This window comes from Phyllobates terribilis, unplaced genomic scaffold, assembly GCF_046119375.1.
Source record: "Phyllobates terribilis strain yellow unplaced genomic scaffold, ASM4611937v1 Scaffold_309__1_contigs__length_2245554, whole genome shotgun sequence".
Classification (NCBI taxonomy): Eukaryota; Metazoa; Chordata; class Amphibia; order Anura; family Dendrobatidae; genus Phyllobates; species Phyllobates terribilis.
The window spans coordinates 1379610-1399541 of NW_027363069.1; positions in this window are offsets into that span (position 1 = coordinate 1379610).

The following is a 19932-nucleotide window of genomic DNA, read 5'->3' on the forward strand; positions in this document are numbered from 1 at the left end:
CACAGCATACAGTATATAGACAAGTCCCCCACACACAGCATACGGTATATAGACAAGTCCCCCACACAGCATACAGTATATAGACAAGTCCCCCACCTCCCACACACGGTATACAGACAAGTCCCCCCCACACACACACAGCATACGGTATATAGACAAGTCCCCCGCACACAGCATACGGTATATAGACAAGTCCCCCACCCCCTCCCCCCCCACACACAGCATACGGTATATAGACAAGTCCCCCACACACAGCATACAGTATATATACAAGTCCCCCACACACAGCATACGGTATATAGACAAGTCCCCCACACACAGCATACGGTATATAGACAAGTCCCCCACACACAGCATACAGTATATAGACAAGTCCCCCATACACAGCATACGGTATATAGACAAGTCCCCCACACACAGCATACAGTATATAGACAAGTACCCCACACACAGCATACGGTATATAGACAAGTCCCCCACACAGCATACGGTATATAGACAAGTCCCCCACACACAGCATACGGTATATAGACAAGTCTTCCCCACACACAGCATACGGTATATAGACAAGTCCCCCCCACACAGCATACGGTATATAGACAAGTCCCCCACACACAGCATACGGTATATAGACAAGTCCCCCCACACAGCATACGGTATATAGACAAGTCCCCCCCACACAGCATACGGTATATAGACAAGTCCCCCCCACACACAGCATACAGTATATAGATAAGTCCCCCCCACACAGCATACGGTATATAGACAAGTCCCCCCCACACAGCATACGGTATATAGACAAGTCCCCCCCACACAGCATACGGTATATAGACAAGTCCCCCCACACAGCATACAGTATATAGACAAGTCACCCACACACAGCATACAGTATATAGACAAGTCCCCCACACACAGTATACGGTATATAGACAAGTCCCCCCCACACACAGCATACGGTATATAGACAAGTCCCCCACACACAGCATACGGTATATAGACAAGTCCCCCCCACACACAGCATACAGTATATAGACAAGTCACCCACACACAGCATACAGTATATAGACAAGTCCCCCCCACACAGCATACGGTATATAGACAAGTCCCCCCCACACAGCATACGGTATATAGACAAGTCCCCCCCACACACAGCATATGGTATATAGACAAGTCCCCCCCACACAGCATACGGTATATAGACAAGTCCCCCCCACACACAGCATACAGTATATAGACAAGTCACCCACACACAGCATACAGTATATAGACAAGTTACCCACACACAGCATACGGTATATAGACAAGTCCCCCCCACACACAGCATACAGTATATAGACAAGTCACCCACACACAGCATACAGTATATAGACAAGTCCCCCACACACAGCATACGGTATATAGACAAGTCCCCCCCACACACAGCATACGGTATATAGCCAAGTCCCCCCCACACAGCATACGGTATATAGACAAGTCCCCCCCACACACAGCATACAGTATATAGACAAGTCCCCCACACACAGCATACAGTATATAGACAAGTCCCCCACACACAGCATACAGTATATAGACAAGTCCCCCACACAGCATACAGTATATAGACAAGTCCCCCACACACAGCATACGGTACATAGACAAGTCCCCCACACACAGCATACAGTATATATGCAAGTACCCCACACACAGCATACGGTATATAGACAAGTCCCCCACACAGCATACAGTATATAGACAAGTCCCCCACACACAGCATACAGTATATAGACAAGTCCCCCACACACAGCATACGGTATATAGACAAGTCCCCCACACACAGCATACAGTATATAGACAAGTCCCCCACACACAGCATACAGTATATAGACAAGTACCCCACACACAGCATACGGTATATAGACAAGTCCCCCACACAGCATACAGTATATAGACAAGTCCCCCACACACAGCATACGGTATATAGACAAGTCCCCCACCTCCCACACACGGTATACAGACAAGTCCCCCCACACACACACAGCATACAGTATATAGACAAGTCCCCCATACACAGCATACGGTATATAGACAAGTCCCCCACACACAGCATACAGTATATAGACAAGTCCCCCACACACAGCATACGGTATATAGACAAGTCCCCCACACAGCATACAGTATATAGACAAGTCCCCCACCTCCCACACACGGTATACAGACAAGTCCCCCCCACACACACACAGCATACGGTATATAGACAAGTCCCCCGCACACAGCATACGGTATATAGACAAGTCCCCCACCCCCTCCCCCCCCACACACAGCATACGGTATATAGACAAGTCCCCCACACACAGCATACAGTATATATACAAGTCCCCCACACACAGCATACGGTATATAGACAAGTCCCCCACACACAGCATACGGTATATAGACAAGTCCCCCACCACACAGCATACGGAATATAGACAAGTCCCCCCCACACACAGCATACAGTATATAGACAAGTCCCCCACCCCCTCCCCCACACACAGCATACGGTATATAGACATGTCCCCCAAACAGCATACAGTATATAGACAAGTCCCCCACACACAGCATCCAGTATATAGACAAGTTCCCCACACACAGCATACAGTATATAGACAAGTCCCCCCCACACACAGCATACGGTATATAGACAAGTCCCCCCCACACACAGCATACGGTATATAGACAAGTCCCCCCACACAGCATGCAGTATATAGACAAGTCCCCCCCACACACAGCATACGGTATATAGACAAGTCCCCCCCCACACACAGCATACAGTATATAGACAAGTCCCCCCCACACACAGCATACAGTATATAGACAAGTCCCCCACACAGCATACAGTATATAGACAAGTCCCCCATACACAGCATACAGTATATAGACAAGCCCCCCATACACAGCATACAGTATATAGACAAGTCCCCCACACACAGCATAAAGTATATAGACAAGTCCCCCCCACACACAGCATACGGTATATAGACAAGTCCCCCCCACACACAGCATACAGTATATAGACAAGTCCCCCCCACACACAGCATACAGTATATAGACAAGTCCCCCACACAGCATACAGTATATAGACAAGTCCCCCATACACAGCATACAGTATATAGACAAGCCCCCCATACACAGCATACAGTATATAGACAAGTCCCCCCCACACAGCATACGGTATATAGACAAGTACCCCACACACAGCATACAGTATATAGACAAGTCCCCTACACACAGCATACGGTATATAGACAAGTCCCCCACACACAGCATACAGTATATAGACAAGTCCCCCCCACACACAGCATACAGTATATAGACAAGTCCCCAACACAGCATACGGTATATAGACAAGTCCCCCATACACAGCATACAGTATATAGACAAGTCCCCCATACACAGCATACAGTATATAGACAAGTCCCCCCCACACAGCATACGGTATATAGACAAGTACCCCACACACAGCATACAGTATATAGACAAGTCCCCCACACACAGCATACGGTATATAGACAAGTCCCCCACACAGCATACAGTATATAGACAAGTTCCCCACACACAGCATACGGTATATAGACAAGTCCCCCACACACAGCATACGGTATATAGACAAGTCCCCCCCACACAGCATACAGTATATAGACAAGTTCCCCACACACAGCATACAGTATATAGACAAGTCCCGCACACACAGCATACGGTATATAGACAAGTCCCCCACACCCCCCCCCACACACAGCATACGGTATATAGACAAGTCCCCCACACACAGCATACAGTATATAGACAAGTTCCGCACGCACAGCATACAGTATATAGACAAGTCCCCCACACACAGCATACGGTATATAGACAAGTCCCCCACACCCCCCCCCACACACAGCATACGGTATATAGACAAGTCCCCCACACACAGCATACAGTATATAGACAAGTCCCCCACACACAGCATACGGTATATAGACAAGTCCCCCACACCCCCCCCCACACACAGCATACGGTATATAGACAAGTCCCCCACACACAGCATACAGTATATAGACAAGTTCCCCACACAGAGCATACAGTATATAGACAAGTTCCCCACACAGAGCATACAGTATATAGACAAGTCCCCCACACAGCATACGGTATATAGACAAGTCCCCCACCACACAGCATATAGTATATAGACAAGTCCCCCACCCCCTCCCCCCCACACACACAGCATACGGTATATAGACAAGTTCCCCACACACAGCATACAGTATATAGACAAGTCCCCCCCACCCCCCCCACACACAGCATACGGTATATAGACAAGTCCCCCACACAGCATACAGTATATAGACAAGTCCCCCACACACAGCATACAGTATATAGACAAGTTCCCCACACAGAGCATACAGTATATAGACAAGTCCCCCACACAGCATACGGTATATAGACAAGTCCCCCATACACAGCATACAGTATATAGACAAGTCCCCCATACACAGCATACGGTATATAGACAAGTCCCCACCACACAGCATACAGTATATAGACAAGTCCCCCACACAGCATACGGTATATAGACAAGTCCCCCATACACAGCATACGGTATATAGACAAGTCCCCCATACACAGCATACGGTATATAGACAAGTCCCCCACACAGCATACAGTATATAGACAAGTCCCCCACCCCCTCCCCCCCCACACACAGCATACGGTATATAGACAAGTCCCCCACACAGCATACAGTATATAGACAAGTCCCCCACACACAGCATACAGTATATAGACAAGTCCCCCACACACAGCATACAGTATATAGACATGTCCCCCACACACAGCATACGGTATATAGACAAGTCCCCCACACACAGCATACGGTATATAGACAAGTCCCAGTCCCCCCTCACACAGCATACGATATATAGACAAGTCCCCCACACACAGCATACAGTATATAGACAAGTTCCCCACACACAGCATACAGTATATAGACAAGTTCCCCACACAGAGCATACAGTATATAGACAAGTCCCCCACACACAGCATACAGTATATAGACAAGTCCCCCACACACAGCATACAGTATATAGACAAGTCCCCCACACACACAGCATACGGTATATAGACAAGTCCCCCACACACAGCATACAGTATATAGACATGTCCCCCACACACAGCATACGGTATATAGACAAGTCCCCCACACACAGCATACGGTATATAGACAAGTCCCCCACACACAGCATACAGTATATAGACAAGTCCCCCACACACAGCATACAGTATATAGACAAGTCCCCCCCACACACAGCATACGGTATATAGACAAGTCCCCCCCACACACAGCATACAGTATATAGACAAGTCCCCCCCACACACAGCATACAGTATATAGACAAGTCCCCCCCACACACAGCATACAGTATATAGACAAGTTCCCCACACACAGCATACAGTATATAGACAAGTTCCCCACACAGAGCATACAGTATATAGACAAGTCCCCCACACACAGCATACAGTATATAGACAAGTCCCCCACACACAGCATACAGTATATAGACAAGTCCCCCCACACACACAGCATACGGTATATAGACAAGTCCACCACACACAGCATACAGTATATAGACAAGTTCCCCACACACAGCATACAGTATATAGACAAGTTCCCCACACAGAGCATACAGTATATAGACAAGTCCCCCACACACAGCATACAGTATATAGACAAGTCCCCCACACACAGCATACAGTATATAGACAAGTCCCCCCACACACACAGCATACGGTATATAGACAAGTCCACCACACACAGCATACAGTATATAGACATGTCCCCCACACACAGCATACGTTATATAGACAAGTCCCCCACACACACAGCATACGGTATATAGACAAGTCCACCACACACAGCATACAGTATATAGACATGTCCCCCACACACAGCATACAGTATATAGACAAGTCCCAGTCTCCCCTCACACAGCATACGATATATAGACAAGTCCCCCACACACAGCATACAGTATATAGACAAGTCCCCCACACACAGCATACAGTATATAGACATGTCCCCCACACACAGCATACGGTATATAGACAAGTCCCAGTCCCCCCTCACACAGCATACGATATATAGACAAGTCCCCCACACACAGCATACAGTATATAGACAAGTTCCCCACACAGAGCATACAGTATATAGACAAGTTTCCCACACACAGCATACAGTATATAGACAAGTTCCCCACACAGAGCATACAGTATATAGACAAGTCCCCCACACACAGCATACGGTATATAGACAAGTCCCGCACACACAGCATACGGTATATAGACAAGTCCCCCACACAGCATACAGTATATAGACAAGTCCCCCACACACAGCATACGGTATATAGACAAGTTCCCCACACACAGTATACTGTATATAGACAAGTTCCCCCCACGCAGCATACGGTATATAGACAAGTCCCCCACACACAGCATACGGTATATAGACAAGTCCCCCACGCACAGCATACGGTATATAGACAAGTCCCCCACACACAGCATACAGTATATAGACAAGTCCCCCACACACAGCATACGGTAGATAGACAAGTCCCCCACACACAGCATACGGTATATAGACAAGTCCCCCACACACAGCATACGGTATATAGACAAGTCCCCCACACACAGCATACGGTATATAGACAAGTCCCCCACACACAGCATACAGTATATAGACAAGTTCCCCACACAGAGCATACAGTATATAGACAAGTCCCCCACACACAGCATACGGTATATAGACAAGACCCCCACATAGCATACAGTATATAGACAAGTCCCCCACACACAGCATACGGTATATAGACAAGTCCCCCATACACAGCATACAGTATATAGACAAGTCCCCCACCACACAGCATACGGTATATTGACAAGTCCCCCACACACAGCATACGGTATATAGACAAGTCCCCCGCACACAGCATACGGTATATAGACAAGTCCCCCACCCCCTCCCCCCCCACACACAGCATACGGTATATAGACAAGTCCCCCACACACAGCATACAGTATATAGACAAGTCCCCCACACACAGCATACGGTATATAGACAAGTCCCCCACACACAGCATACGGTATATAGACAAGTCCCCCACACACAGCATACAGTATATAGACAAGTTCCCCACACACAGCATACAGTATATAGACAAGTCCCCCACACAGCATACAGTATATAGACAAGTCCCCCATACACAGCATACGGTATATAGACAAGTCCCCCACACACAGCATACAGTATATAGACAAGTACCCCACACACAGCATACGGTATATAGACAAGTCCCCCACACAGCATACAGTATATAGACAAGTCCCCCACACACAGCATACAGTATATAGACAAGTCCCCCACACACAGCATACGGTATATAGACAAGTCCCCCACACACAGCATACAGTATATAGACAAGTCCCCCACACACAGCATACAGTATATAGACAAGTACCCCACACACAGCATACGGTATATAGACAAGTCCCCCACACAGCATACAGTATATAGACAAGTCCCCCACACACAGCATACGGTATATAGACAAGTCCCCCACCTCCCACACACGGTATACAGACAAGTCCCCCCACACACACACAGCATACAGTATATAGACAAGTCCCCCATACACAGCATACAGTATATAGACAAGTCCCCCATACACAGCATACGGTATATAGACAAGTCCCCCACACACAGCATACAGTATATAGACAAGTCCCCCACACACAGCATACGGTATATAGACAAGTCCCCCACACAGCATACAGTATATAGACAAGTCCCCCACCTCCCACACACGGTATACAGACAAGTCCCCCCCACACACACACAGCATACGGTATATAGACAAGTCCCCCGCACACAGCATACGGTATATAGACAAGTCCCCCACCCCCTCCCCCCCCACACACAGCATACGGTATATAGACAAGTCCCCTACACACAGCATACAGTATATATACAAGTCCCCCACACACAGCATACGGTATATAGACAAGTCCCCCACACACAGCATACGGTATATAGACAAGTCCCCCACACACAGCATACAGTATATAGACAAGTCCCCCATACACAGCATACGGTATATAGACAAGTCCCCCACACACAGCATACAGTATATAGACAAGTACCCCACACACAGCATACGGTATATAGACAAGTCCCCCACACAGCATACGGTATATAGACAAGTCCCCCACACACAGCATACAGTATATAGACAAGTCACCCACACACAGCATACAGTATATAGACAAGTCCCCCACACACAGTATACGGTATATAGACAAGTCCCCCCCACACACAGCATACGGTATATAGACAAGTCCCCCACACACAGCATACGGTATATAGACAAGTCCCCCCCACACACAGCATACAGTATATAGACAAGTCACCCACACACAGCATACAGTATATAGACAAGTCCCCCCCACACAGCATACGGTATATAGACAAGTCCCCCCCACACAGCATACGGTATATAGACAAGTCCCCCCCACACACAGCATATGGTATATAGTCAAGTCCCCCCCACACAGCATACGGTATATAGACAAGTCCCCCCCACACACAGCATACAGTATATAGACAAGTCACCCACACACAGCATACAGTATATAGACAAGTCACCCACACACAGCATACGGTATATAGACAAGTCCCCCCCACACACAGCATACAGTATATAGACAAGTCACCCACACACAGCATACAGTATATAGACAAGTCCCCCACACACAGCATACGGTATATAGACAAGTCCCCCCCACACACAGCATACGGTATATAGCCAAGTCCCCCCCACACAGCATACGGTATATAGACAAGTCCCCCCCACACACAGCATACAGTATTTAGACAAGTCCCCCACACACAGCATACAGTATATAGACAAGTCCCCCACACACAGCATACAGTATATAGACAAGTCCCCCACACAGCATACAGTATATAGACAAGTCCCCCACACACAGCATACGGTACATAGACAAGTCCCCCACACACAGCATACAGTATATATGCAAGTACCCCACACACAGCATACGGTATATAGACAAGTCCCCCACACAGCATACAGTATATAGACAAGTCCCCCACACACAGCATACAGTATATAGACAAGTCCCCCACACACAGCATACGGTATATAGACAAGTCCCCCACACACAGCATACAGTATATAGACAAGTCCCCCACACACAGCATACAGTATATAGACAAGTACCCCACACACAGCATACGGTATATAGACAAGTCCCCCACACAGCATACAGTATATAGACAAGTCCCCCACACACAGCATACGGTATATAGACAAGTCCCCCACCTCCCACACACGGTATACAGACAAGTCCCCCCACACACACACAGCATACAGTATATAGACAAGTCCCCCATACACAGCATACGGTATATAGACAAGTCCCCCACACACAGCATACAGTATATAGACAAGTCCCCCACACACAGCATACGGTATATAGACAAGTCCCCCACACAGCATACAGTATATAGACAAGTCCCCCACCTCCCACACACGGTATACAGACAAGTCCCCCCCACACACACACAGCATACGGTATATAGACAAGTCCCCCGCACACAGCATACGGTATATAGACAAGTCCCCCACCCCCTCCCCCCCCACACACAGCATACGGTATATAGACAAGTCCCCCACACACAGCATACAGTATATATACAAGTCCCCCACACACAGCATACGGTATATAGACAAGTCCCCCACACACAGCATACGGTATATAGACAAGTCCCCCACACACAGCATACAGTATATAGACAAGTCCCCCACACAGCATACAGTATATAGACAAGTCCCCCATACACAGCATACGGTATATAGACAAGTCCCCCACACACAGCATACAGTATACAGACAAGTACCCCACACACAGCATACGGTATATAGACATGTCCCCCACACAGCATACAGTATATAGACAAGTCCCCCCCACACAGCATACGGTATATAGACAAGTCCCCCACACACAGCATACGGTATATAGACAAGTCTTCCCCACACACAGCATACGGTATATAGACAAGTCCCCCCCACACAGCACACGGTATATAGACAAGTCCCCCACACACAGCATACGGTATATAGACAAGTCCCCCCACACAGCATACGGTATATAGACAAGTCCCCCCCACACAGCATACGGTATATAGACAAGTCCCCCCCACACACAGCATACAGTATATAGATAAGTCCCCCCCACACAGCATACGGTATATAGACAAGTCCCCCCCACACAGCATACGGTATATAGACAAGTCCCCCCCACACAGCATACGGTATATAGACAAGTCCCCCCCACACAGCATACAGTATATAGACAAGTCTCCCACACACAGCATACAGTATATAGACAAGTCCCCCACACACAGTATACGGTATATAGACAAGTCCCCCCCACACACAGCATACGGTATATAGACAAGTCCCCCCCACACAGCATACGGTATATAGACAAGTCCCCCCCACACACAGCATACAGTATATAGACAAGTCACCCACACACAGCATACAGTATATAGACAAGTCCCCCCCACACAGCATACGGTATATAGACAAGTCCCCCCCACACACAGCATATGGTATATAGACAAGTCCCCCCCACACAGCATACGGTATATAGACAAGTCCCCCCCACACACAGCATACAGTATATAGACAAGTCACCCACACACAGCATACAGTATATAGACAAGTCACCCACACACAGCATACGGTATATAGACAAGTCCCCCCCACACACAGCATACAGTATATAGACAAGTCCCCCACACACAGCATACAGTATATAGACAAGTCCCCCACACACAGCATACGGTATATAGACAAGTCCCCCCCACACACAGCATACGGTATATAGCCAAGTCCCCCCCACACAGCATACGGTATATAGACAAGTCCCCCCCACACACAGCATACAGTATATAGACAAGTCCCCCACACACAGCATACAGTATATAGACAAGTCCCCCACACACAGCATACGGTATATAGACAAGTCCCCCATACACAGCATACGGTATATAGACAAGTCCCCCACACACAGCATACGGTATATAGACAAGTCCCCCACACACAGCATACAGTATATAGACAAGACCCCCACACAGCATACAGTATATAGACAAGTCCCCCACACACAGCATACGGTATATAGACAAGTCCCCCACACACAGCATACGGTATATAGACAAGTCCCCCACACAGCATACAGTATATAGACAAGTCCCCCACACAGCATACAGTATATAGACAAGTCCCCCACACAGCATACAGTATATAGACAAGTCCCCCATACACAGCATACAGTATATAGACAAGTCCCCCATACACAGCATACAGTATATAGACAAGTCCCCCACACAGCATACAGTATATAGACAAGTCCCCCATACACAGCATACAGTATATAGACAAGTCCCCCCCACACAGCATACGGTATATAGACAAGTACCCCACACACAGCATACAGTATATAGACAAGTCCCCCACACACAGCATACGGTATATAGACAAGTCCCCCACACAGCATACAGTATATAGACAAGTTCCCCACACACAGCATACGGTATATAGACAAGTCCCCCACACAGCATACGGTATATAGACAAGTTCCCCACACACAGCATACAGTATATAGACAAGTTCCCCACACACAGCATACGGTATATAGACAAGTCCCCCACACAGCATACGGTATATAGACAAGTCCCCCACACAGCATACGGTATATAGACAAGTCCCCCACACACAGCATACGGTATATAGACAAGTCCCCCACACCCCCCCCCACACACAGCATACGGTATATAGACAAGTCCCCCACACAGCATACAGTATATAGACAAGTCCCCCACACACAGCATACAGTATATAGACAAGTTCCCCACACAGAGCATACAGTATATAGACAAGTCCCCCACACAGCATACGGTATATAGACAAGTCCCCCCCACACAGCATACGGTATATAGACAAGTCCCCCACCACACAGCATACGGTATATAGACAAGTCCCCCCCACACAGCATACGGTATATAGACAAGTTCCCCACACACAGCATACAGTATATAGACAAGTCCCCCCCACCCCCCCCACACACAGCATACGGTATATAGACAAGTCCCCCACACACAGCATACAGTATATAGACAAGTTCCCCACACACAGCATACAGTATATAGACAAGTCCCCCACACACAGCATACGGTATATAGACAAGTCCCCCATACACAGCATACAGTATATAGACAAGTCCCCCACACACAGCATACAGTATATAGACAAGTCCCCCACACAGCATACGGTATATAGACAAGTCCCCCATACACAGCATACAGTATATAGACAAGTCCCCCATACACAGCATACGGTATATAGACAAGTCCCCACCACACAGCATACACTATATAGACAAGTCCCCCACACAGCATACGGTATATAGACAAGTCCCCCATACACAGCATACGGTATATAGACAAGTCCCCCATACACAGCATACGGTATATAGACAAGTCCCCCACACAGCATACAGTATATAGACAAGTCCCCCACCCCCCCACACACAGCATACGGTATATAGACAAGTCCCCCACACAGTATACAGTATATAGACAAGTCCCCCACACACAGCATACAGTATATAGACAAGTCCCCCACACACAGCATACAGTATATAGACATGTCCCCCACACACAGCATACGGTATATAGACAAGTCCCCCACACACAGCATACGGTATATAGACAAGTCCCAGTCCCCCCTCACACAGCATACGATATATAGACAAGTTCCCCACACACAGCATACAGTATATAGACAAGTTCCCCACACAGAGCATACAGTATATAGACAAGTCCCCCACACACAGCATACAGTATATAGACAAGTCCCCCACACACACAGCATACGGTATATAGACAAGTCCCCCACACACAGCATACAGTATATAGACATGTCCCCCACACACAGCATACGGTATATAGACAAGTCCCACACACACAGCATACGGTATATAGACAAGTCCCAGTCCCCCCTCACACAGCATACGATATATAGACAAGTCCCCCACACACAGCATACAGTATATAGACAAGTTCCCCACACACAGCATACAGTATATAGACAAGTTCCCCACACAGAGCATACAGTATATAGACAAGTCCCCCACACACAGCATACAGTATATAGACAAGTCCCCCACACACAGCATACGGTATATAGACAAGTCCCCCACACACAGCATACGGTATATAGACAAGTCCCCCACACACAGTATACTGTATATAGACAAGTTCCCCCCACGCAGCATACGGTATATACACAAGTCCCCCACACACAGCATACGGTATATAGACAAGTCCCCCACGCACAGCATACGGTATATAGACAAGTCCCCCACACACAGCATACAGTATATAGACAAGTCCCCCACACACAGCATACGGTAGATAGACAAGTCCCCCACACACAGCATATGGTATATAGACAAGTCCCCCACACACAGCATACGGTATATAGACAAGTCCCCCACACACAGCATACGGTATATAGACAAGTCCCCCACACACAGCATACGGTATAAAGACAAGTCCCCCACACACAGCATACGGTATATAGACAAGTCCCCCACACACAGCATACGGTATATAGACAAGTCCCCCACACACAGCATACGGTATATAGACAAGTCCCCCACACACAGCATACGGTATATAGACAAGTCCCCCACACACAGCATACGGTATAAAGACAAGTCCCCCACACACAGCATACGGTATAAAGACAAGTCCCCCACACACAGCATACGGTATATAGACAAGTCCCCCACACACAGCATACGGTATATAGACAAGTCCCCCACACACAGCATACGGTATATAGACAAGTCCCCCACACACAGCATACGGTATAAAGACAAGTCCCCCACACACAGCATACGATATATAGACAAGTCCCCCACACACAGCATACGGTATATAGACAAGTCCCCCACACACAGCATACGGTATAAAGACAAGTCACCCACACACAGCATACGGTATATAGACAAGTCCCCCACACACAGCATACGGTATATAGACAAGTCCCCCACACACAGCATACGGTATATAGACAAGTCCCCCACACACAGCATACGGTATATAGACAAGTCCCCCACACACAGCATACGGTATAAAGACAAGTCCCCCACACACAGCATACGGTATAAAGACAAGTCCGCCACACACAGCATACGGTATATAGACAAGTCCCCCACACACAGCATACGGTATATAGACAAGTCCCCCACACACAGCATACGGTATATAGACAAGTCCCCCACACACAGCATACGGTATAAAGACAAGTCCCCCACACACAGCATACAGTATATAGACAAGTTCTCCACACAGAGCATACAGTATATAGACAAGTCCCCCACACACACCATACGGTATATAGACAAGTCCCCCACACACAGCATACAGTATATAGACAAGTCCCCCATACACAGCATACAGTATATAGACAAGTCCCCCATACACAGCATACGGTATATAGACAAGTCCCCCACACACAGCATACGGTATATAGACAAGTCCCCCACACACAGCATACAGTATATAGACAAGACCCCCACATAGCATACAGTATATAGACAAGTCCCCCACACACAGCATACGGTATATAGACAAGTCCCCCATACACAGCATACAGTATATAGACAAGTCCCCCACACACAGCATACGGTATATAGACAAGTCCGCCACCCCCTCCCCCCCCACACAGCATACAGTATATAGACAAGTCCGCCACCCCCTCCCCCCCCACACAGCATACAGTATATAGACAAGTCCGCCACCCCCTCCCCCCCCACACAGCATACAGTATATAGACAAGTCCCCCACACACAGCATACGGTATATAGACAAGTCCCCCACACACAGCATACGGTATATAGACAAGTCCCCCACACAGCATACGGTATATAGACAAGACCCCCACATAGCATACAGTATATAGACAAGTCCCCCACACACAGCATACGGTATATAGACAAGTCCCCCATACACAGCATACAGTATATAGACAAGTCCCCCACCACACAGCATACGGTATATTGACAAGTCCCCCACACACAGCATACGGTATATAGACAAGTCCCCCGCACACAGCATACGGTATATAGACAAGTCCCCCACCCCCTCCCCCCCCACACACAGCATACGGTATATAGACAAGTCCCCCACACACAGCATACAGTATATAGACAAGTCCCCCACACACAGCATACGGTATATAGACAAGTCCCCCACACACAGCATACGGTATATAGACAAGTCCCCCACACACAGCATACAGTATATAGACAAGTCCCCCACACAGCATACAGTATATAGACAAGTCCCCCAAACACAGCATACAGTATATAGACAAGTCCCCCACACAGCATACAGTATATAGACAAGTCCCCCATACACAGCATACGGTATATAGACAAGTCCCCCACACACAGCATACAGTATATAGACAAGTACCCCACACACAGCATACGGTATATAGACAAGTCCCCCACACAGCATACAGTATATAGACAAGTCCCCCACACACAGCATACAGTATATAGACAAGTCCCCCACACACAGCATACGGTATATAGACAAGTCCCCCACACACAGCATACGGTATATAGACAAGTCCCCCACACACAGCATACAGTATATAGACAAGTACCCCACACACAGCATACGGTATATAGACAAGTCCCCCACACACAGCATACGGTATATAGACAAGTCCCCCACACACAGCATACGGTATATAGACAAGTCCCCCACACACAGCATACGGTATAAAGACAAGTCCCCCACACACAGCATACGGTATAAAGACAAGTCCCCCACACACAGCATACGGTATATAGACAAGTCCCCCACACACAGCATATGGTATATAGACAAGTCCCCCACACACAGCATACGGTATATAGACAAGTCCCCCACACACAGCATACGGTATAAAGACAAGTCCCCCACACACAGCATACAGTATATAGACAAGTTCCCCACACAGAGCATACAGTATATAGACAAGTCCCCCACACACACCATACGGTATATAGACAAGTCCCCCACACACAGCATACAGTATATAGACAAGTCCCCCATACACAGCATACAGTATATAGACAAGTCCCCCATACACAGCATACGGTATATAGACAAGTCCCCCACACACAGCATACGGTATATAGACAAGTCCCCCACACACAGCATACAGTATATAGACAAGACCCCCACATAGCATACAGTATATAGACAAGTCCCCCACACACAGCATACGGTATATAGACAAGTCCCCCATACACAGCATACAGTATATAGACAAGTCCCCCACACACAGCATACGGTATATAGACAAGTCCGCCACCCCCTCCCCCCCCACACAGCATACAGTATATAGACAAGTCCGCCACCCCCTCCCCCCCACACAGCATACAGTATATAGACAAGTCCGCCACCCCCTCCCCCCCCACACAGCATACAGTATATAGACAAGTCCCCCACACACAGCATACGGTATATAGACAAGTCCCCCACACACAGCATACGGTATATAGACAAGTCCCCCACACAGCATATGGTATATAGACAAGACCCCCACATAGCATACAGTATATAGACAAGTCCCCCACACACAGCATACGGTATATAGACAAGTCCCCCATACACAGCATACAGTATATAGACAAGTCCCCCACCACACAGCATACGGTATATTGACAAGTCCCCCACACACAGCATACGGTATATAGACAAGTCCCCCGCACACAGCATACGGTATATAGACAAGTCCCCCACCCCCTCCCCCCCCACACACAGCATACGGTATATAGACAAGTCCCCCACACACAGCATACAGTATATAGACAAGTCCCCCACACACAGCATACGGTATATAGACAAGTCCCCCACACACAGCATACGGTATATAGACAAGTCCCCCACACACAGCAAACAGTATATAGACAAGTCCCCCACACAGCATACAGTATATAGACAAGTCCCCCACACACAGCATACAGTATATAGACAAGTCCCCCACACAGCATACAGTATATAGACAAGTCCCCCATACACAGCATACGGTATATAGACAAGTCCCCCACACACAGCATACAGTATATAGACAAGTACCCCACACACAGCATACGGTATATAGACAAGTCCCCCACACAGCATACAGTATATAGACAAGTCCCCCACACACAGCATACAGTATATAGACAAGTCCCCCACACACAGCATACGGTATATAGACAAGTCCCCCACACACAGCATACGGTATATAGACAAGTCCCCCACACACAGCATACAGTATATAGACAAGTACCCCACACACAGCATACGGTATATAGACAAGTCCCCCACCTCCCACACACGGTATACAGACAAGTCCCCCGCACACAGCATACAGTATATAGACAAGTCCCCCACACACAGCATACGGTATATAGACAAGTCCCCCACACAGCATACAGTATATAGACAAGTCCCCCACCTCCCACACACGGTATACAGACAAGTCCCCCCCACACACACACAGCATACGGTATATAGACAAGTGCATAGCTGTGCTATGGTAGGAGTGGGAGGAGCCTTCCTTCTCTTGTCAGTTCTGGCCCTGCAGTGGGGCCCACCGGGGAATTCCACAGCAGGCCAGTCCGAGCCTGGTCACATGCTGGCTAGAGTCTCAGACACCTCTCTGAGTAGCCCACTGATAGAAGTGGATGAGAATCTAGTCGGCATTTGACCTCAACTATTACATCATAACACCGGCTTTATCTTTTTAAAGCTTTGTAACCTTTACTCACTTTATGAATCAGCCATAGATAAAACTCAGTAAGGATGGGTTGCTACTGTGTGCAATTTGCCAGCCAGCCCAGAACAGCGGTGACCTGAGCCGACAGCAGCGACTTGAGTAGACTGTGGCCACCTGAGCCAACAGCGGCATTTAAATTGCGCTATCGCCAGGAAATGGATGACAATGGCAGTCAGGGGAATGGTGAAGGCCTGCATGGCTGCCATCTTGGTACTCCTGTGAAGTTCATCCACAGTCTGGACTTAATCTTATAAACTGTATACTGCATTACTAGAGGATTACTGTATATAGAATAAGCAGTCAAGAGATCGCAGGTTCAAGTGCCCTAAGGGGACATAAAAAAATAAAGTAAAAATGTAAAAAAAAGAAAAAAGTTTTACAAAGGAAAAAAAATAAACAAAAATGTTAAATCACCCCTATTTTCCAAGGTAAAAAAAAAGAAATTAAAAAAGAAACATTTTATATTGTCATGTCTGTAAAAGTCCAACCTATCAAAGCCCAAATTATTTAAACCGCACGTTAAATAGCGGAAAAATAAATTAAGAAGCCAGAATTGCCGTATTATGGTGTCACCAAACAGTAATAAATAACCCGGTATTGTGTCACCATTTTGTGAGACCCGGCATTTGTTCCATGTTTCTGCTGATGAATCTGGGCGAGGTTCGCTTTCTGCTCGCCGACCTGCGGGGGTTATTGATGCCATTCTCTGCTGTCTACAAACTTTTCATCTCTTTTTGATGCATTTTTTGGGAGGTAAAATTACCCAAAAAGAAAAAAAAAACTGGGGTGTTTAGATTATCTTTGCTGATGGGCATTTGCTGTAGGGGTTAATATATTTATGATTTGATAGATCGGACTTTTTGTCAGTGTGTCAATACTATATATATAGTGTTGCTTTGTTTTGACAAATGGAGGTAGGAAATTTAAAAGGATTTTTTTTATATATATAAATTTCAATTTTAATCCTTTTCTATCACATTATTTTTTGGTCCCGTTGGGCAACTTGAATCAAAAATCCACAACTCATTGGAATTGCGACACTTAAATTCTGTGGATGTCGGGAAGGGGATAAAGAGAATAAAGTAACTTTGCAGAATGCTTCCGTTTTGTGTACACAGCTCCTGTGCTGACTTAGTGTTCTCTTTGGTTACACCACACACCCATTCTGTGTCCGGCCCCCACAGATCGCCATCTCCGTATATATGGGGGGATTTCCTCATGTGACGGCCCCTCTGCCGATGTATACAGATCACATGTGGCTTCACCTTCAGCTTTGATCTTCCAGTCTTCAGTTCCGGATCCTCCAGGATGAGGGATAAATCTTTCTTGCTCTTCATTCCCCTCCGTGGCTGATACAGCAGCTCCACCGCGCCGACGTTCCCCTCATAGGGAGGAATCGCTCCGCAAAGACTGTTCTCAGCCACAGGACGATCCGCCGGATACAGGAGGAAAGTTCTCCTCTCTGCAATGAAGGATTATTCCACTTTTCTGCCATTTGTAAGATCTCTGCTTGTTGTCTGAGAATAAAATCATTCTTGTTAATATCCAGAACCTGAAAAAAATCTAATCCTGACAGCAGCGGAGCATTTATTACAATGGTATTCAGTCTAGACGATCCCCCTCCTGTCCTGACCGTTTGCTACAATGTATCAGTGCAGGGAAAATCTATCAGTTTGGATTTGGTTTCCCTTACAGAGGATTGTCCAGGCCAGACACCATTGTACCGAGTGGCGTCCCGCCAATGGCGGCAGGCCACGCGACTGCTATGGGGCCCGTGAGCTGGGGGGGCCCCATAGCAGTCGCCTGCACTGTGTACCCCCGCATCGGGTCCCCCTCCTGCACCCAGGCAAGCGGCGGGGCCCTGAGCAGGCGGGGGGCTTACTCGCCGTCGGGCATCCCGGCGCCCTATGGGCCACCCCCGCCTGCTCAGGGCCCCGGCCGGCACAATACTTACCTCTTCCGTGCC